The sequence below is a fragment of the Talpa occidentalis genome, unplaced genomic scaffold (assembly GCF_014898055.3).
Source record: "Talpa occidentalis isolate TD23 unplaced genomic scaffold, MPIMG_talOcc4v2.1 talOcc4.9, whole genome shotgun sequence".
NCBI classification, from domain to species: Eukaryota; Metazoa; Chordata; class Mammalia; order Eulipotyphla; family Talpidae; genus Talpa; species Talpa occidentalis.
In genome coordinates this window covers 52,200,780-52,222,188 of record NW_023605305.1, presented here as the reverse complement: position 1 = coordinate 52,222,188, position 21,409 = coordinate 52,200,780, and the positions used below count along the sequence as shown (strand labels likewise).

Genomic DNA, 21,409 nt, shown 5'->3' with positions numbered 1-21,409 from the left:
GTTGAGGCTTTTCTCAACAATTATAGACAAAAGTTTCTCTTCCAATGTGACCACCAATAGACAGCTCCTTTTATATTTTCACATTCTTTGTATTTAATACTTTAGCTGCCTGCAGGTTACTTCTCTTGTAAAATTGTCATTGTAGATTTCATGGCACAGTTAATTAACTGTAGTAAAATGAATCACATTCATCCTTTTGGTGCCTGTACTTCCAAAAATGATTTTTGTTCAATGACTTTTATTTAAAATCAATGGAACTGATAGTTACTAAATAGCTAAAGCACTATTTGTAGCCTTTTCCCTTAAACAATGAAGACTCATATCCAATCACTATTACTCATCCTAGGAAATGTTTGCTAATTATACATTATGGTCATATGATACATAGAAATCTCAAATAACAAACTACTGGTATATTAAACTTTATTAAAATTTTGCTTCACTGTGATATAAATTTTGATTTGCAAAAAAAATTCTTAGCTTTACATTCCTATTATTTTAGTCAGAAGTAAATAATGATTTTGATTTTATTTAAATAGTCAGGACATCGAGGCAGGAATGGCACTTCAAAAGATCCAGCGTTAGCTCTGGATAGTAGTTGAGAACAAAAGAAAGGAATTAACACTTAATATATATTTTTCCCCCAAGATCTGTTCTTAGATCCATAAGTACATGTTCTTAGATACTGAACCTTTTCCTCATATTCTACAATGAAAATATGACATTTTACAAATTTAATACATTTGCAAATTCACTTTGAATAGTTTTCCAATGGCCAAACTAATGGCTACACTTATTTTTTTTTTAGTTCCTGGTATACAGTAATTCTATTCAAATAATAAATTGTACTTTTTGTCAGGCTACATAAGTCTATTATCATATCTTCCTGTTAAATATATAATTATGGTTTTGAGCTATATACTCATTCTTGGAATATTCTTTTCCAAAGCAGAGCAATATGGCAATTTTCTTACCTCTCTCATGCGCTTCATTTAATAGAGAATAATACAGCTGATGTGCTTGAAATTTTATTCTATTTCTTACCTCCTTAAGTTTGTTCATATTAATGTCATACTTTTAGCTCAATATCAGGAAAATTCCAATGCATCTCCTAAAGTTCAGCTGATGGATCAGGTGTTTAATGTACTCTTGACTTGCCCATGCTGTGATACACACCTGTGTTCCAGAGTCCCCAGTGTTATCTCATACTTCCCTCACTGCATACACACACACACACACACACACCCCAAGAGTGCTTTTAATGCTCTTAAATGCTTGGATGCATTTTTTCATTTCTATATCCTGAGCCACATGTATTATGGAGCTCCATGGCAGGCCCTGAGAAATGGTACTTGTTCAATAATGGGATTAGTCAAATCATAAATTATGACATGCAAAAAAAGTGGAGGTTACATTGCTTGAGAAATATTTACATTTTCATCCTACACAGAATACAAATACATTAATGAAAGGCATAAAAAAATCGGTATTATGTTTTCATGATACAAAATTGTATTCCTTAAGTAATTTGGTGAAGAACACATAACTTTGGAAAGGTGGAAAAAAGAATTAAAGGCAGTTAGCTGTGTTTGACTGATATCTCAATAGTTATTTGGATTTTTTTTGTATTGAAATTGGAAAAATAATTCATTAATCTTTAATGCAGATAACAACACAATTTTACTTCGTGCCAATAAAACCTAGTATTCTGAGACATTCATTTCAATTTAATTTTGTTATCTGTTATGTTAATAAAATATATCAATTAAATGCTATGTTGATAAAATTAACATTTGGTTAAACTTTTTAGAGGAAAGAAATTTTATGTCTGCTAATGGAACTGAACTGCTAATAATTATGCATGATGAAAATCATTAGAGTCACTAAACTGTTCTTTGGAAATAAATTACCAGCCTCTCCTACTAGGTGTAAAATAACTACTTAAGTTTTTGATGTTTATATAAAAATAAAATATTTACATATGATAATGAATATGACACAGTGATTAAAGCATTCTGACCCATTAAATTATTTATTTAGATTGTATGTTATATGCAGTCAATTGCTTTTTTGGATCATATTGCAGGCTTTTGATACTTTTAACATTGTGCAAACAGTGACACTCAATTAATTTTACAAATTTTCTCCATGTTAGTAAAATGTTTATTTAGAATAAAGGGTTACATGATGACTCAGTAACTATGAATTCACATGCATACAGATCATTGGATGTGATGCCCCAAAATTTCCAAAACCTATACAGGCCCAATAGGCATATTTTACCGACATTTTCCTTATAATTAGAGAGCATAATCCCTTCTAAGACATACTAATTTATGGAATATCAGTAAATATGCACACATATCATAAGAATGCGGGCTGATTCTTTAAGTTATAATTTGAAATTGATTTTGCTTTCATTTTTTCTATGTGGTCAAAAGTTCTATAAAAAGTTTTTCATTGTATGGAATCATCTGATGAATTACATTAGAATAGAAACACACACAAAGATACACATAAAAACAAACCCATATGCATTGATACATACACTTACACACACACACACACACAGAGAGAGAAGAGAAACTTGTGACATTAGATACTTATTTCAATTAGTTTGTTTTAATAAGCATATAAGTCTAAAACACTTCCTTAAACTCCAAAGTATTTTGCTTATAATGAAAGCCATTCATACAGTATGTGGAGACATCATAAAAAATAACTTCCTAGTGGGATTTTTTTTTTTTTTTTAGATTTTCAAATCTATTTTTCTCTTATTTACCCTTCCCAGTCTCACACACCTTATCAATTTATGAATAAATTATATCAAAATACATAACAAAAACACTTTAAACTGTGATTGAAAATGGGGCTGCTTGCAGCCTAAAGACAGCACTGCTGGAAAAGATAACTATTTGCTGGGCTGCTGATATCACTTGTACCTCTGTTGCTTTGGCAATGGCAGATAGGGAAGCAGTGTGGACAGATCCAGCACTTACAGTGACTTGTAGCACCAGCAGGTAGTACCACTTTCCTCTTTCACAAATCAGTATTCAACAACAAATATCAAGCCCCTAACACTCTGAAGACTTTTCTGTTTATCACTGAGTGTGTTTTAGCTCATTTGAAATTATACTGTTTGCCTGTTTTATTTTAAGAAGGTACATTTATTAAATAGTTTTGGAACATTACAAACGTTTTATTTAAATGGGTGACTCAAGCATGTTGGTTTAAATTAAACCACATGCTTGGTATATTCATGGAGCGATGTAAGGACTATATTTTATGAAAATGCAGGGTGCTGAGCAGCAAAATTTAATCTAGAGGGCACTTGTCCTCAGTCATGCGAGACAAGATGTATTAGCCATGAATGGATTGCAGCAGTGCTACTTGAGTTTCTTTAATTTTCTAAACCAAGATTGTAAAAAGAATCAGTGGTATTGAATCCCACTGGCTATGGTGAAAAGGCACTGCTCAGAGATAAAGAACAATTTATCTTCAGCTGTAAAAGAGAGCAGTTTTGGCAGATAGTAAAATACATCACAGTAAAATATACTCTTGGAAGAACATTACAAAATATGGATTTTTTTTCCTTAAAATTTTAAGATTACTGATTCAGTATAGTTTTCCAAATAAAAGGCAAATTATAGTGCTAATTGCAAATTACAAATATTAAAAATGTAAATTACAGTCTAGGAGGGCATATGCATATGTCTTTCCGAGACATATTCTTAGCAATGATTCAGTAAGAAGAATATTTCACATATGTAACTAAAATACTAATTAAGCTTCAAATATTCCATATATTACCACTATTAAATCAAATTGGATATTGCCAAACTAGAATGGTGGAGAATTTTTCAGATGTTACTTTGACTTACCAGGCTATAGTTTGTGAATTACAAGGTTTATCATATCCAGATTTTTTGTTAATGACTAAGAACTCTGGTGTTGGGCTATATGTGTGAGACCCTACTTCTTATAATTGAGTCTATATAAAGTTTAAGGATGACTCAATTATGTCCTGCTAATTTTTTAGCCCTCTTCAGTATGCTAATACATATTTTTAAAGGAAAAGAATATTCATTTTGAAGTTATAGCTTTTTAATTCCATGAGCAGAGAGACAAATACTTTTTCTAAAGTCATAGAGTTAGAGGATGATGAAACCACATTTTGGACTTTAAATATAAACTTAACCCTTCTGAGCCTCAGATAAAAGGAGCAGGTACCTTTGAAAGACAACAGAAATATTAACTTTGTCTGATTTTTCAGATAACTGAAAGTGTATTGCTTGTGTTTTGTCTCTGTCACCAAGGAAATACTGATATTAGGATACGTGATAACTGAAAAACAAACTAAGTTTTCCCTTGTCTATCTTAGTAACAGATTCATACAGAATAATCGAGAAAGCTCCAATACACACAAAAAAATCTATTAATCAATGCATACTTAATGCTATATAAAATGTCAATAAAACAGGCACCCAATCCATAATATCTCTTTGGTGTTGGTGTCTTTATGATTTAGAATTGGAAATTTAGGAATTATATTTTCTGTCACTCCTAAGCAGCAAAGAATTATATACACAGGAACCTTAAATGTAAAAAGATATATTAACATCTGAAAGGTATTTAGCTCTTTCTAATTCTGTATCAGGAATGTGATTTTTTTTCATATTCTTAGGTTACACACAATTCTTTTATAATTGGAAATTATGTGTTTTTTTTTTAAAAAATAGTTCATTTTCAATAACATGCAATTGTAAACTAGGTCAAATTATAACCTTAAATTATGACATGCACTACTTTAATAATTCATGGTACTTATCCTTATACATCAATTTGAAGCATTCATCATGATGATAAAGAGACATGCTTAGTCACACAAAATCTGGGATTATATCAAGTTTATTAATGATATTGATCTAAGGTAATAATTCATGGCTTTATTTCAATGAACATTATCCCTTCAACATAAAATAATACGTAAATTAAATATGTTAATATTATTATGAAAATTTGAAGAGTGCAGATTTGGCAAATCCATAAAAAATAACAAAAATGCAAATTAATTTGAAATTATAGAAAAAATATATGAACAAAGTTAATGACATTAATATTTACCCAAGTGTTTATCTTCCTTACAACTTTCTATGTAGATAAAAATGGGGGCCTATTTCTTCACTAGACTGAGATAAATGTTACAGAGCCACAGAGCTTTGTGCTTGCTCACTCTCTTACTCACTTTCTCTGTCTCTCTCTCTCTTTCTCTTCTCTCTCTCTCTCTCTCTTTCTCTCATACAGCCAGCCATCTATCTCTATAAAGGGGAGGGAGCTATTACTTTTGCAAATTTATTTTGTATGACATATTAATCACTAAGATTAAAAAAAATAAAAAAAAAGTTTTTTATTCTTAGTGGTAGTATGCTTATCTAAATGACTTTTAATTTGCCATCTAAATTCAAATCACAAAAGTGAATTTTTTATCAGGAAGCAATCCCTTTCCCAGTCACAGCCCAGAGCAAGTATGTTCAGGGAAGTTGCCAAGGTTCCCTGGACGGTTTTCTCAAGAACACTAAAATCAATTACATGACTTAGAAGTAGACTACAAGCAGGCTTATACTTTTGGTTTTCCAAGGGGAGAGTAAACAGGGAAACTGAATCCCTCCAAACTCTCAGTAAAGACTTTTCTATACAGTTCAGGGAGGGTGCTGGTATCATGAAAGCATCAAACAGGAAGATCTGGTCAGATTTGGAAAGTTCACTTCGGTTTCACATAGCTTTAATTTTTCTTGTTTTAAATTTCTTCAGATTCTCCCAATTTTTCAGAAGATTCTAGTTTCATGACTACAGACATTACATGAATGGCAAATTGGATTTTTGTTGTTTTTTTTTTAAAGATTTTTTAGTTATACATACAAGAACTGGGGTACAGGCCAGAGTTGTGGTGGGGGGCTGAGAGGATTCACCAGAGACAGGGTGGGGAACAAAACAGGCAGAAAGACTGAAATACACTGCTGAGGGAAACAGCAGGCAAGTCAGAAGAGGTCTGCTGTGCCATGTGGGTAACTCCTTGGCAGGAGATGGAACTCGTGCTGCAGTGGCTGTGGCAAGCCTCATAGGTTGCGTCTTAACTCCTTGCGCCCAACAGGGAGGTTCTGGATTTTATGTTTTAGCAGATGTTTTCATTGGTCCCATTTTCTTTCCTCATCCTTGACAGTGATGCCAATGGGCCCCAGGTAGGAAAACATGTTGCATCTTATGATGGAGTGGAATGATCTACATAGGAACACAACATATGACAATATATCCTATCATGAATATTAAGAGGATTTCTCTCTTACACATATAACTCTAGGCATCTTTCTGACAATGATATCACTGTTTTAATTAGTATTCCATAACTGAAATATTAGTGACACAATGATTTATCAAGGACAGTCACATCTCACTACATTCAATATTTGAGCTTAACCATTATAATAGACTAATGGCCGAATTGAAAGTGGGGCATTATTATGACAGTGTTAAACAACCACAACCAAATTTATTTAGGAAAGTCATCACTTTGAGGGTGAAGATTTACTGCTCTCAGTAAATCCTAAAAATTTTATTCAGTATTTTATTCAGTATTTCCTAAAAATGGTGATTTACTATTTAGTAATTAACAAACTTACAAAGGGAAATTAAGATCTAAATATTGGTGATGAAATGATGTATTGTTATAAATACATGCAAAACCACCCAAAATATTTGATTTCTTGTTTTTGAAAAGTCTAAAAATTACAAGATTTTTTAAAAAAGTGATTAAAGCTTAATTAACACCAACATTATTTTGCTATATGTACCATAATATTAGAGATCATATCCAATCTGAAATTTCTTGAAATACAAATAGAATTAGGAATGACTGATTCCTTATCTACACATTGTAAAATATTGTTAATATTATGTGGGCATTAAATTATAAGTTGTTATATATCATTATATACATCAATACCAAGCTACACTGTTTTTATTGTTACTGATATGATTGAGGAAACTTGAGAGCATTCACGTAAGGATTAGCTTTCAATAAATCAGTTCAGCTACTTGCTTCCTTTCCTTCTTCCAAATGTTTTAATTTGGCTATTGCTATGAGCAATACACAATCTAAAATATCTCTGTTAGAGCAATAAAAGAACAATTTTAGGAGGATACTGCAGAAAATTCTAAATGATGTTATATTTATTTAAGTTTGAACTTTATTATAGAATTCACTTAATTTTGTCTTAATACGTGTTGAAATACTGACTAAAATATGCACTTATGTGGAAATTACAGGGTAAATGTTGTATTGTACTTAGAAAAATAATCACTGAAGAAGGGAAAATGACATACATGTAGCTATCATAAGAGGATTTCAGGCAAATTGAGATAATAAGACATGGTCCCACCAGAAGTCATTTTAATAATTGAGACTTCAATTAAAATTTTAATAAACTTTTTCTCATTTCCCTGTGCCACTGTTAGTGGCTGTAGATTTGTAACAACATAACACATAATTTGGGACAATTAATCAGAGAACTTAGCTAACATCAAATTCTATCTCAGCAGAATATTGCAAGGCATTATTTAGGCTATGCATTGAAATAATCTGAAAATTTTGGTCAAGTTATTTGGGCTGTAGGAAATTAAGGAAAATACAAAGAGTTATAAAAGGTGGATCTCTAAATTCCACCAGAAGTCAATATTTTATTGTTCCTTCTCTCAAAACTGATATGATGGCAAGGAAATGAGTACTCAAATTAATTTTAATCATTTTAATGGTAAAATAGTATCCAAAGATTAGACAACCCTATTCAGCAGTATTTAAGAAACAATACCAGAACATCGCATCTAAAGTCTTAATTTATTCAGTCTTATTTTGCAAAGTGACATGGTTAAAAATGAAACAATCAAGCCAATTTCACCATTTTTCTTTTTAGACTTCAAAATAGTATATTGTATATATTGAACTTCAGAATAACAACTGTTTCAATCACTTAACTCTGCTATCTTCTTGACAGAAGAAGTAAGTTTTATACATTAAAGGCTGAATCCCTTCAATTGAGCATTTTAAAAAGCAATTATTCATACAGTGATTAACTTACATTGTTACAAACCTATCTCTTCACTCACTAGCAGAGTGGCAGTTCTCAGCCCAACATTTGATAATGTAAAGTTCTAAATGCTGAAATTTTCTCTACTTTCATCTATAGGAAAACTTTTCTTCTATATAATATTCCAAAACGGGCAAGCATTTTGATTCCTAAACACATATCTAAGAATAAAAGACCATAGCAAAGGAGGAAATTGAAATATATCGCTCGGTTAATATCATACTGAAAGCTTTTTTCTGTGAGAGCAGGAGTAAGACAAGGATGACCACTCTGAACACTTTTATTCAAGTTGCACTGGATGGTCTAGCCTAGACATTTAGGCAACAGCAAGGAGAGGCTGGTGGGAAGGAGGGAGGCAGGGAGGCAGGGAGGCAGGAAGGAAGGAAGGAGGAAGGAAGGAAGGAAGGAAGGAAATCCAAATTGCAAGAGAAGAAGTAAAACTATCATCATTTGCAGATGACATTACATCGCACACAAATATACACACAAACACACACACACACCCACTGCCAACAACAACAAAAAAATGTTAGAATTAACAAATGAATTCAACAAATGCGTGATGCAAAATTAATATGAAAAAAAATCTGCTGCATTTTTATACATTAACAAAAAACTCTTAGAAAAATTAAGAAAATTATCTCATTTGTAATGAAATCAAAAGAATGTTTATGAATAAATTTTAACTAAGGAGATGGAAACTATATACTAAAAACTGTAAGATATTAACAGAAGAAATTGAAGACACAAATAAATGACAAGGTATTATATTTTCATTGACTGGAAGATTTGATAGCGTTAAAATGTTCATACGACTAAAAGCAGTCTACAGATTCAGTGCAATCCCTTTCAAAATTCCAATAGCATTTTTGCTTAGAAAAAGAACAAAAAGTACTAAAAGTACTATAAACAGTAGGCTCAAACATGGGTCTTTTAGTTTATAGTACTAAAAGTACTATAAACAGTAGGCTCAAACACGGGTCTTTGCTACTGAATCAGAGAAAACATTTGAAAATCATATATCTGATAAGAGATTAATATTCAAGAAATAAAAAGAAACTCAAAAAAAACTTAACAAAAAATCTTATTTATGAAACAGGTAGATTATTTGAGTAGACTTTTTTCTAAAGTTGGTCAACAGGCACATGAAAAATGCTCAACATTACTAATCATTATGGAAATGCAAATTAAAATGACAACGATACATCAACTCATGTAAGTTAGAATGGCTATTATCAAAAAGACAAGAGAAGTTAGGTGTTGGTGAGGATGTAAAAAAAAGGGAACATGTGTATTGTTGCTGAGCATGTAAATTGGTAAGTCATTATGGAAAACATTATGGAGCCCCTCCCAAAGTAAAAGCACTTTATTACCATATAACAGTATTTATCTGAAGAGAATTACAGGAATCCCACAAAAAGATAAATGTACTCCCATGGTCATCGAAACATTACACAAAGCAGTCAAGATAAAAAAAATATATATATATACCGGATGGTCTCACTCATAGCAGGAGTCTAGAAAACTTAAATAAGGGACCAGGAAAATGAATAACTATAAGAAAGTGAAAATCAAAATCAACAAAAAACTATGAACCAGAGACACTTTTAGGGGGGCGGGGGCGGGAGGGGAGGGATTGGGGTCAGAATGGGGGGGGCTGCAATTGTATGGGGAATATAAAAATAAAATTTATTATTAAAAAAAATCTAAATGTCTACCTATGGATGAAATAGGTAAAGAAATTGTGATTTAGAGATACAGATACACAAATAATATTCAGTCATAAGGAAAAGAATAAGATCTTTTATTTATAACAACACAGATTCACCTAGAGGGCAATGTAGTAAATGAGATCAGTCAGATGGACAAAGTCAAATACCCCTAATGATCTCTTTTCTGTATGAAACAACAACAATAACAACCAAAAAAAGAATTTGGTAGATGCAAATTCTACCAACAAGATAGAAGGAACTGTTTTAGTGATATTAGGGAATACCACACCAGCCCTGAACCACCTGCCTCTGGAAATTAAGTGTCACAAAAATCCATTTCTACATTGTTTTAACAACTGTTTATAAAGGTTTCTATCATTGTAACCATTATATCCATACTATAAAAGTAAATATTTATTTTGAGTGTCCCTAAAGATAGTGTTTACAAGTTTATTATTTCATTCTTTTTGTTGTCTTTGACTGGAAGAACAATTCAAAAAGGTTAAACAGCTTCCCTGGCTGCATAATGGTTAAACACAGCACTAGCAAGTTATCACCAGCCACAGCAGCACAAATTCCATCCCGACCTGGGACCTAACACACACGGCACAGCAGAGCTCTCCTGTCTCGTCCGCTGTTACCCTCAGCAGTGTATTTCAGTCAGTCTGCCTGTTCTGCTCTCCATTCTGTCTCTAGTGAATCCTCTCACCCCTGCAATTCTGGCCTACGCCCCAGTTCTTGTATGCATAAATTTAAAAAAAAAGATTAAATAAATCACACAAGCTGAGAAAATAATCTGATAAATTTGGAGAAATTGCTGTTCAGTAATATAAGGGAGGTAATTAAAAATATTGCTACAAGAAATTAACATAAAGTACAAAATTTTAAATCACCCCCAAATATTTGGCAGTTAAAGCAGCTGAGTATTGGACACCAATCTAAGACTGGGAGAGGTGGGAAAGTCTCCTAAACTCAATGAAAAGTTTTTTCTAAATAGTTATTTTGTGGGGCCTCCCCGGTGGCGCAGCAGTTGAGCACTGGGCTGAGAAGCTGGTACAGCCTCTGCAGCACCATTTCAATCCCCGGCCACCGGAGAGGGTCCCATGTGTCGCACAGACCTCTCCTGGGGCCCGCTGCTCCCCTCAGCAGTGTGTTTCATCAGTCTGCCTGTTCTGTTCCCCTCTCTGGTTCTGGTGAATTCTCTCACTCTCCTGTGCTTCTGACTGTACCCAGTGCTTGTATAAACAAACAAACAAACAAACAAACAAATAAATAAATAAAGTTATTTTGTGCCTAACAGTAATTAATTGTAATGAAACATCTAGTTTTAACAGAAAAGTATTATAAATCAAAATTGAAGTGGTTGCAATCACTACATTCCCAAACTTTAATATGACCTTGTCTTGGTCCTACTAAAGACCCATAGAGTAAAAGGTCAGGGTAACAACAAAAATGCTAAAACTTGCAAGCTGAACATAGATCCGAGGCATACAACAGGAGAGGGAAGAGCACAAGGGACTATGGTGATGGATCATGGGTGCTATGGTGATCCATAGGGAGAATTGAATGATGCACAAGAATTAACAATGATGGAAATTAATTAATTAATCATCATATAAATGCCAACATGTAGAATGCTGAGGGACAAAAGAAAGAACAAAAATGCTAGAGGGCTAAAAAAATGCAAAGAACAAAGTTATACAGTGAAACATTTTGAAAGACTAAGTTATATAATAACCATGTTTTCCTTTATCAAAATCACAAAGATCATTCAGACTCCTTATAAAGGTCTTTAGATCATTCAACCTTCTTACCAAAAGAGAAAGAATATTCATCATTTTCTTTTTGCAATTTTCCTTTTTTTTTCTCCCTTTCTAGCAAGCAGGCTCCAAGTAAGATCAAAATTGATTTTAAGACTAAAGGAATCTTTAGAGGTAAGCCAGAAGCCAATAAATGCTAACCAATCCCGCCATTTCAGTCAATAGTCATCATATCAGTAGAACCTCTTGAGTTTTTCAGTTCCCCAAGCAGTGATGTGTGAAAAGTTAAGAATGTTGAAATTTAAGGGGGTAGGAAAGTGTTGGTTTTTGCTATCTTTTATCAGCACTTGGATCACTCACAGTTGACAGCATGTGAAACAATACAATCTGTTTTTCATATATCCAAACTAATTACATGCTGACTTCTTTCCAGTATTGTTCTAGTTTGGGTTACAAGGGGGAAAAATATGTGTAAATTAATAAAGGCAATGCATAATACATATATACAATGATTATATATATACAATATACATATATACAATGTATACAATATATATACACAATAATACATATATACAATGATTCTCATGTTTGTATATATACAATATATATATACAATAATACATATATACAATGATTCTCATGTTTGCTTCAAAACCATAAGGTTACTGCTTAATTTTAAAATGAAATTAAATGTTATGTAATTAAAGGTTTTAATAGGTTATAGTATCTGTTTCTGATTTGTGAGAAACAATAAAAATATTTCCAGTTTCCTTTCTATAATTTCATGAAATTTAAATAAATTTATAAGTTCTGTAGGGACATAGAACAATGCTTAAATAAAACTATATGTCCTTGTTAATTTAATATTCAATAGTGAGCATAAAACTGTATTGATGATACTCAAAGCTAAATTATTGGAATATGAAAAAAAAATCTAGTATATGACAAATGTAAGATCTTCTGACACAGGATCAAAATTTAGGAAGGAAACAAAAACATTTTTTTTAGAATAATTTGTAAGTTATTTTGATTTAAAATAATAAGACTCAACCTACCATGGCAAGGTTCTTTTGATCTGTTACTTTTCCATTCTTACCCAACTCACAAACAAACATCAGAAGGATTCTTCACTCTACAGTAACTACCTTTTGAATGTTTAGGTATGGCAAAGTCATACTAGGTTGGTACAGAAAGACTCTTAAGAGCCAGAGAGTGAATGACTGCTTATCATGCCTCATCTATTTATAAACTTGAAATTTATCATATTAAAGTGAAACCATCGATATTTTTCTTTTTTCCTTCTGGCTTATTTCACTGAGCATAATTCCTTCTAGTTCCACTCACGTTGCTGCGAATGGCATGAGTTTATCTTTTTTGATTGCTGAATAATATTCCATTGTGTATATATGCCACATTTTCTTGATCCAGTCATATATTTTTGAGCATGTGGGTTGTTCCAGGTTTTGCCTATTGTAAATAGTGCTGCAATAAACATAGGTGTACAGGTGTTCTTTTGAATCAGTGTTTTTGTGTCCTTTGGGTGGGGAACCAAATAAGACATCAGTGTAAAAAAAAAATAACAATATAAAACACAACTAAGCAAAAACAGAGACATACTTCAGGGGAAGAGGAGGGAGAGGGATTAGAGGGAGGGAGGGAAGAACACAGGGGACTGAGGTGATGGTGCATGGGTGCATTGGTGAAGGAAACTCTATGGGGACTATACCTGAGGGGGTGGGGGGAAGAAAATACTGTTTAAAAATGAACAGTGATGTAAAAAAGAAAAAAAGAAAAATTACCTTAAAGATAAAACCAGACAAAGCAAATGTTTTGAAATGCATATTCAAGCTTAGTTATATTTCTATTAAATTGGAATTAGAACTTGAATATTGTTAGTTTTCTAATATTTTTATTTTCACAATTCCTTAAGTTTCATATTTAGGAGTTATACATAGCAGGTGATTTTTGTTAATAAAAAAAATTGCTTGTTTTTCAATCAATGCAGAAACAATTCTATTGTAGTGTTAGTACGATGCCAGATACTGGGGATACAGAGATGAATGAGATATCTCTATCCTCATGGGCACAGAGTTTGGTGAAAAAAACAAAGAAATATACAACTAACTATAATATAATGTGATGTGATAAATGTTATACTAGAAGTATGATTAAATACAATGTGAGCACAGATGGCATGATTAATTCTGTGGAGGAGGAAGGTCAGACAATTTTGTGAGTGTGCATGGGAAATTCTATTTTTAAAAGAATCAAATACATATTATTACCAGATGATTATACTTGAATCTTGGCACAAACCTATTTCTGAAAAATGTGACATAAAAAGAAAACAGAAGTAACTTCAACATTTTTGAAAATATCTGAACCTATAACAACACTGTGTATTCAAGATATATCGGTATCCTGAAGTTCAGTGCACAAAGTACCCCATGACACTAATTTTGTAATGGGTGCTGTTCAAATGTCTCATAATTTTATACTATTGACATGACTTACTAACTTTTTGCATTTATAATATTGACCTTATTTAATGGTCATATCTTCCAATGGCTAATTCTGACATTTTACTTTGTTCTGATTTTAAGGTATTTTTGTGTTTGTTTTTGGACACAGGAATGACTAAAAGTTTAGAGGTCAAAGAGTTTGGGTCCGCATAGTCAAAATTAAATTTAAAGAGAAGAAACATGTCATGATACAATTTGTGACACGAAATCTCATTTTTTAAAAGATTTTATTTATTTTGCATAGAAGAACTGGGGTGCAGGCCAAAGGTTTAGGGGTGAGGGTGAGAAGAGTCACCAGAGACAGAGTGGGGAGCAGAACAGACATATCTACAGAAATACACTGCTGAGGGGAGCAGTGGGTGAGACAAGAGATGTCCGCTGTACCATGTGGGTTAGCTCGCTGGCCAGGAATGGAACTCAGGCCATGGCGGTAACAGAGCTGAGACTTAACCCCTTATTCCACCAGGGAGGCACTGAAATCTTATTTTTATTTTAAATCATGAGAGCATAAATCTATACCCACTTTTAAAATCTATATTGTGAAAAAGTAAACAATAATATTTAAAATAAATAAAAAATTCAAGTTAAAACAATAAAAAGTGATCTGTGTTTATATTGTTATCAGTGTAAAGAAATTTTTAAAAAAGACTCCTGGGTTTGTCTTCTAACTGCTTAGAAGACCTCAGGAATGCTATATTAACCTTCTTTCTTGAATATGAATTGTATCCCCATCAACTTCAAAGTTCTTAAGGAGGTATATACTGAATTAAATGTAAAAATTGACATGTAAATTATAATGTCAAATGAACTTCACATAAACTAAAAATGAAATGCACATTTTACAAAAATTTACCTATATTTATTACTCTAAAAATGATAAATACGTGGGGTAAATATGTAAAGTACTTTAAGACACTAAATAATAATACATAGTACAAGTAAAATCATTTCAACAATTAACAAAAATAACATACCAGTAGATTCCGTTCTTTCCATGTATGTACACATCTACTAAACAGAAGCTATAAAGTCAAGATAAAGAATTCAAAAGCATTTAAATGTATATATTTTTGAATGAATGTTTTCAAGAATGCGTTAGGAAAAAGTATGGCTGAATGTTATACCAGTGAAAAGGTTGTGTGTGTGTGTGTATATGTGTGTGTGTGTTCCTAGGGATTATAAAATTTGCATATTATTTAATTATTTTTCCGTTATTATGTTTTGACTTAGTAACCTCACTGTGGGGATTTAACCTTAATACATAATTGTAAAGAAGAAGCAAGTTATTTATTAAGATAATTTGTGGTATCACTGACTATAAGAAGGAAAAAAGTATAAAAAAGCTCAAGTTTCAGCAATTGGAAGATGATAAAACACTGACAGAATTAAGACATCATTGAAATTATTTTTTAAAAGGGTAAACATATTATTAGTAAACATGAACCACACAATAGTAGTGAAGAAAGCATGATCCATATTATTCGTACATTATGATTTCAACTATAAAAAATGTGCATAAATGTACATAAGGGTTAAAAAGAACACAGAAAAATGTAATAAGCTGACATATCTGAATAGTGTTTTTTTTTTTAATTTCAAAACTTTTTCTCCAAATCCCTACCAAACTAGATCACATTCCTGCTAACTTCCAAAAAATATAAATCAAAAAAAAAATTTTTAAAGATTTATTTATTTATTTATTTATACAATTACTGGGTACAGTCAGAAGCACAGGAGGGTGAGAGAATTCACCATAGCCAGAGCAGGGAACAGAACAGACAGACTGACAAAATACACTGCTGAGGGGAGCAGCAGGAGTGACAGGAGAGGTCTGTCATGCCATGTGGTATCCCCCCGGTGGCCGGGGATTGAACTGGCTCTGCAGAGGCTGTGGGCAGCTTCACAGCCCAGCACTCAACCGCTGCACCACCAGAGGAGGCCCAAAATCAAAATTTTTGGAAAAAAAAGTTTAATGATTATTAATATTAGAAATTCATTTCAGGAAAAACGTGTCTAACAGACTTTTCTCCATGTACCATCAGAATTCCTACAGCTCAGTAACTGATATTCCTTTCCATGTATGTACACATCGTTAATGATCATGCATTAGAAATGGTGCATAATTTGCTAATTTTTAGAATATAAAATTATAGAATATTTTGGTTTAACCAATTATAATAAATATGTTTTATTAAAAAAGGCAATTTAAAGAAATGTTTTACCTTAGTTTTAATTAAAAAATTTAAGTCAATAGTAAACCATTAAATTTATTACTTAACTTTATAAAGAAGTCAAGACTCATTTCTAACTAATAGCAAGTATTAGCTTAACATTTTAAATCATCTGTGGACATTGTACCTGATTACCCTGTCAAGATGATTAAAGGCACATATATCATCTTTCCTTACACACGATCCTTCTTATAAAGTTATGCATTTCTTTAAATACTTCACTGCATCTATGAACCAAATTGGAAATAGATGATATATAATATTGAAGACAACATAATTTAGGATTGTGCAAAGATGGCTGATATGAGTTCTTGCATTCAAAATGATATGATGCCATTCATTTGAAATTTTGATTTATATCCCAGAAATATTATGGTCAGAGTATATATTATATGCATCCATTAGGGTATAAAGAACTAGCTATTCCTATTAAATGTGAAATCCATGAAGATTGAAATACATATTATTAAGTGTTTAGGACCAGAAGATGAAGAATCAAAGTTAATTAATGAAAGATAACATTCTGTAATAACCAGTTGAAAAACCAAGGAGAAAGAGAACGACAAAACTAAACTATGAAATAAAATAAACTAAAACTCATTAGATAACTTCCTTGACCATGTTTATGAATAAGTAGGTTAAAAAAAACTGAATAGTTCAAGAAGCAAATATTAGATAATAGAATACAAAATGGAATCATACTCACAAATTACAATGAGAGAAAATGGGCTGGGACAGATAGAATATATAGTAAAGAGACTACAAATATTCTCAGGAGGACTTTGATATTTGAATTAGAATTAAAACTGAAGTGTTTTCATTTTTAGACACAAGTAATGGAAAAATTTAGAAAGCTGATGAATTAGGATTAAAAAACCCTCTGTACATAAAATAATCAGAGTAAACATATTTTCATAAAACTAAATCATTGCTAAATTATGTCTATTAAGAATTCATTTGTGGGGCCTCCCTGGTGGCGCAGGCGGTTGAGCGCAGCGCTGTGAGGCTGTCCACAGCCTCTGAAGCAGGAGTTGGATCCCCAGCCAAGGAGCTACCTACATGGCACAGCAGACCTCTCCTGACTCACCTGCTGCTGCTGCCCTCAGCAGTGTGCTTCGGTGAATCTGCCTGTTCAGTTCCCCACTCTGTCTCTGGAGAATCCTCTCACCCTCCCGCACATCTGGCCTATACCCCGGTTCTTGTATAAATAAATAATCTGAAAAAAAAAAACTGTATGGAGGTTTCTCAGAACATTAAAAATAGATCTACATATTATCCAGCAATCATAGGTATCTACCTGAAGGATATGAAAACACTTGGAGGGATCTGTGAACTCCTATATATTGAGAATACCAGTTTTATATATTAAGAATACCAGAGTTGTAGGGAGAAGGTTGAAGGGAAAAGTTGGACCCAATGGACTATGGTGGAGGTCTACAGGTGCCTTAGGGGTGGGTGTGGTGTGCTAACATATCTAGAAAGGTGTGAATCTATACTTCCATATCATAAAAATGTTATAAACCATTGTTACCTCCACAAAAAAAAAAAAAAAAAGTTAAGATTCAATAATACACTCAAAGTTACATGTAATGGACTAATTCCATTTGGTTTTAAGAATTATTCTGATTGATCTGTGAAAAAGTTCATCATTTCTTATTCATTTTTAAAGTAACAATCCAAATTGACAAATGAAATGACTATATATTAGAGATTTAAAGAACCTGGCAAACTGGGTCTCCCCTGTGGAGCAGCGGTTGAGCACTGGGTTGCGAAGCTGCCCGCAGCCACTGCAGCGCCGATTTGATCCCCGGCTGCTCCCGGCCACAGGAGGAGGGTCCCACATGGCGCGCAGACCTCTCCTGCCGCCCGCTGCTCCCCTCAGCAGTGTACTTCAGTCCTTCTGCCTGCTCTGCTCCCCGCTCTGGCTCTGGTGAATTCTCTCACCCTCCTGCACTTCTGACTGCACCCAGTGCTTGTATAAATGAATAAATGAATGAATGAATGAATAAATCTTTAAAAAAAAAGAACCTGGCAAACTATGAAATACTGACATAAATTTCAAACATTAGTGTATGCAATTTTAAAGTCAAAGTACAGGTAAACCAGTAAAAAATATATCTTTAGTTTTATGTCAACATATTTTTGTTGTGTGATAAGATTATATTATTCACTCTGAAAAAATATAATTTTACTTTATATTAGATTTACTCACTAAAAAAATGAACTATTATGACATATTTTCAGGTCTCCATACAAATATACAATATTTTTCACCCCATATCATGTTTATGCAGAAGGACTTGAATATCTAGAATAGAATCTTTAATAAGTTTCTAGAAAGATAAGAGTTCATATATTTTAAATAATAGGTTTGTAATATTAAAGTATATTACTACAATTATTTAAAAACTGGGAGTGATATATTAACAACACCTGAAGAGAGTGATCCTATACCTCTAAATCACAGTGTTGTAAACCAAATATTACCACAATAAGCAAACAAATGAAAAACACCATCTATGGAAAATAGCTTGATTCAGAAATGTGAAAACATTTTTTTCATGACACTATATAACAGTCGCTGTAAGGTTATTTTCAAGTAGAAATATATCAATTCTGTCTTTTGACAATTATAGAATGATTTCTTTATCTATGCCACTTACATATTCTAACAAAATGCTAGCTATTTTATATTCAGTACCATTAGAAAACAATTTGAAATGTAGGCTTACAAGACACAAAATTAAGCCATCAAGTTCTGTCTATAAAGACAGATAAAGTTCTGATAAAGTTTATTACCAGAATTTTAAAAAGAATGGATGATTTCATCAGTTAAAAATAACTATTAGCAAAAACAAAACAAACAAAAAATAGCATAAGCTCCTGTTTGTCTTCTCTCCCTCACAACGGAATTATAATATAATCATTTCTCAAGTTTTAGAAAAATTTTACTTTTGCATTTATCTTTTGAAGATACAAAGTCAAATGAAAAAATAGATGTGCTGATGTTGGAGTAATTGCACATTTTCATTTTCTGGAAAGTATAAGTATTTCTGTACTACCAGGAGCTATCTCAAATTTTTTCTGTTTTCCTTTCACTCCGTTTAACTATTCTATATTTTCCTAAGCAGACACTGAAATCAGGGTTCTGGAGTAAAGGAAAATTTCTTTTTTTTTTTTTTTAAAGATTTTTTATTTATTAATACAAAAGCAGGCAGGAGTACAGGCCAGAGGCACAGGAGTGTGAGAGGATTCACCAGAGATGAAGCGGGGAACAAACCAGGCAGACTGACTGAAACACACTGCTGAGGGGAGCAGTGGGCGAGATAGGAGTGGTCTGCCGCACCATGTGGGTATCTCCCTGGCCAGCCGGGAATCAAACCCATGCTGCAGAGGCTGTGGACAGCTTCACAAAGCTGCGCTCAACCCAGTGAGCCACTGGGAGGCCCCAAAGGTAAATTTCTTATTGTTCATTCTGAGTTTGCTTACCTATGAAAAGGATGACTGTAGCAGTAATTTAACAGATTATTATAAGGAATTATAAAAAATCCAGCTAACTTCTATTAAGGTGGATGTTAAGCAGACATGAGAATTAATGTAAGATAATGCCAATCATCTCACCTTAAAAAATGTGTATAGGGCCTCCCTGGTGGTGCAGGCGGTTGAGCACTGCACTGTGAAGCTGTCTGCAGTGTCTACAGCGCAGGTTCGATCTCGGCGGGCCGGCCAGAATACCACATGGTGAAGCAGACCTCTCCTGTCTGGCCTGCTGCTCCCCTCTGCAGTGTATTTCATCAGTCTGCCTGTTCTGTTCCCAGCTCTGTCTCCAGTGAATCCTCTCACCCTCCCACACATCTGGCCTATACCCCAGTTCTTGTATAAAAATAAATGAATCTTTTTTAAAATAAGTGTGTGTATATATACATATATATATATACATACACTTTCATAACAATGTGTTATTTATATTAGCAAATGGGTTTGGCTTTTTATTTGTAAAGTAATTGATAAGAATTTTTAAATTTCTCAATATTAATTCTTAATATGATAAATATTGATAGACATAACACATAAAATATCCTTGGTGTCCTTAGTAATTTTTTTTAAGGATTTATTTATTTATGCATACAGAACATCTCCAGTCCAGCAGGAGAAGTCTGCTGCTCTGTGTGGGTAGCTCCCTGGCCAGCCAGGGATCAAACTCATGCTGCAGTGGCTGCTGATAGCTTGATAGTAGTGACACCAGGGAGGCCCACCTAAGTGCCCTTTGTTTGAAAGTAATTATATTTTATCCTAGTTTTAATAAAAATCAGAATATAATGAAAACTGCAAGCTAATTTTAGAATAATTTTCTGAAAAAATTATATATCATAAATAATAACTTCATGTTTGACTTTTGTATCTGTGCCATAGCCATGCCTTTTTTCAATTTTTTTTAACTTTAAGTGATTTTTTTAATAAATAATACTTTAAAATCCATATTCACCTGTCTATCATGATGTGCTTTGAAAGAAAATTTTCTCAGCAATTCTTAAGTCCAGGGTGACAGATGGCTCATAGGTTAGGTGCCTGAAATGGACCGAACCAAATTAAAACATCTGACTAGAAATTATCTCAGGAACCCAAGGTTGGTGCTTGGCAGCTACACACCAAATTTATCAAAACTCAACAGTTATTAAAATCAAGATTAATAACTAAATACACAAATGTTCAATTTCTGAATGTGTTCTGATCATCCATATCACTACTTAATATTCATCCTTAACTATCAAGTACATTCTGAGCATTTAATTGTATATAAAATTTCCTATCTAAGAAAATGGGTGGGGGGAAGGAGATGATAATCGAAAGTGTCCAAATAAAATTGTGTGGAAGGTAATAAAAATTAGGAAAGATCAAGTAAGAACTTTTTTTTTAATTTATTTTTATTTATTTATACAAGCTCTGGGTACAGTCAGAAGCACGGAGGGTGAGAGAATTCACCAGAGCCAGAGCGGGGAGCAGAGCAGGCAGAAGGACTGAAGTACACTGCTCAGGGGA

The 21,409-nt window shown here is 32.9% G+C and overlaps 1 protein-coding gene across 5 annotated transcripts in view; it reads right to left on the bottom strand.

The window, feature by feature from the left end:
* The window catches only part of NEGR1 (neuronal growth regulator 1), a 788,184-nt gene that overhangs the window by 707,130 nt on the left and 59,645 nt on the right, over positions 1 to 21,409 (bottom strand). The window lies entirely within an intron of this gene.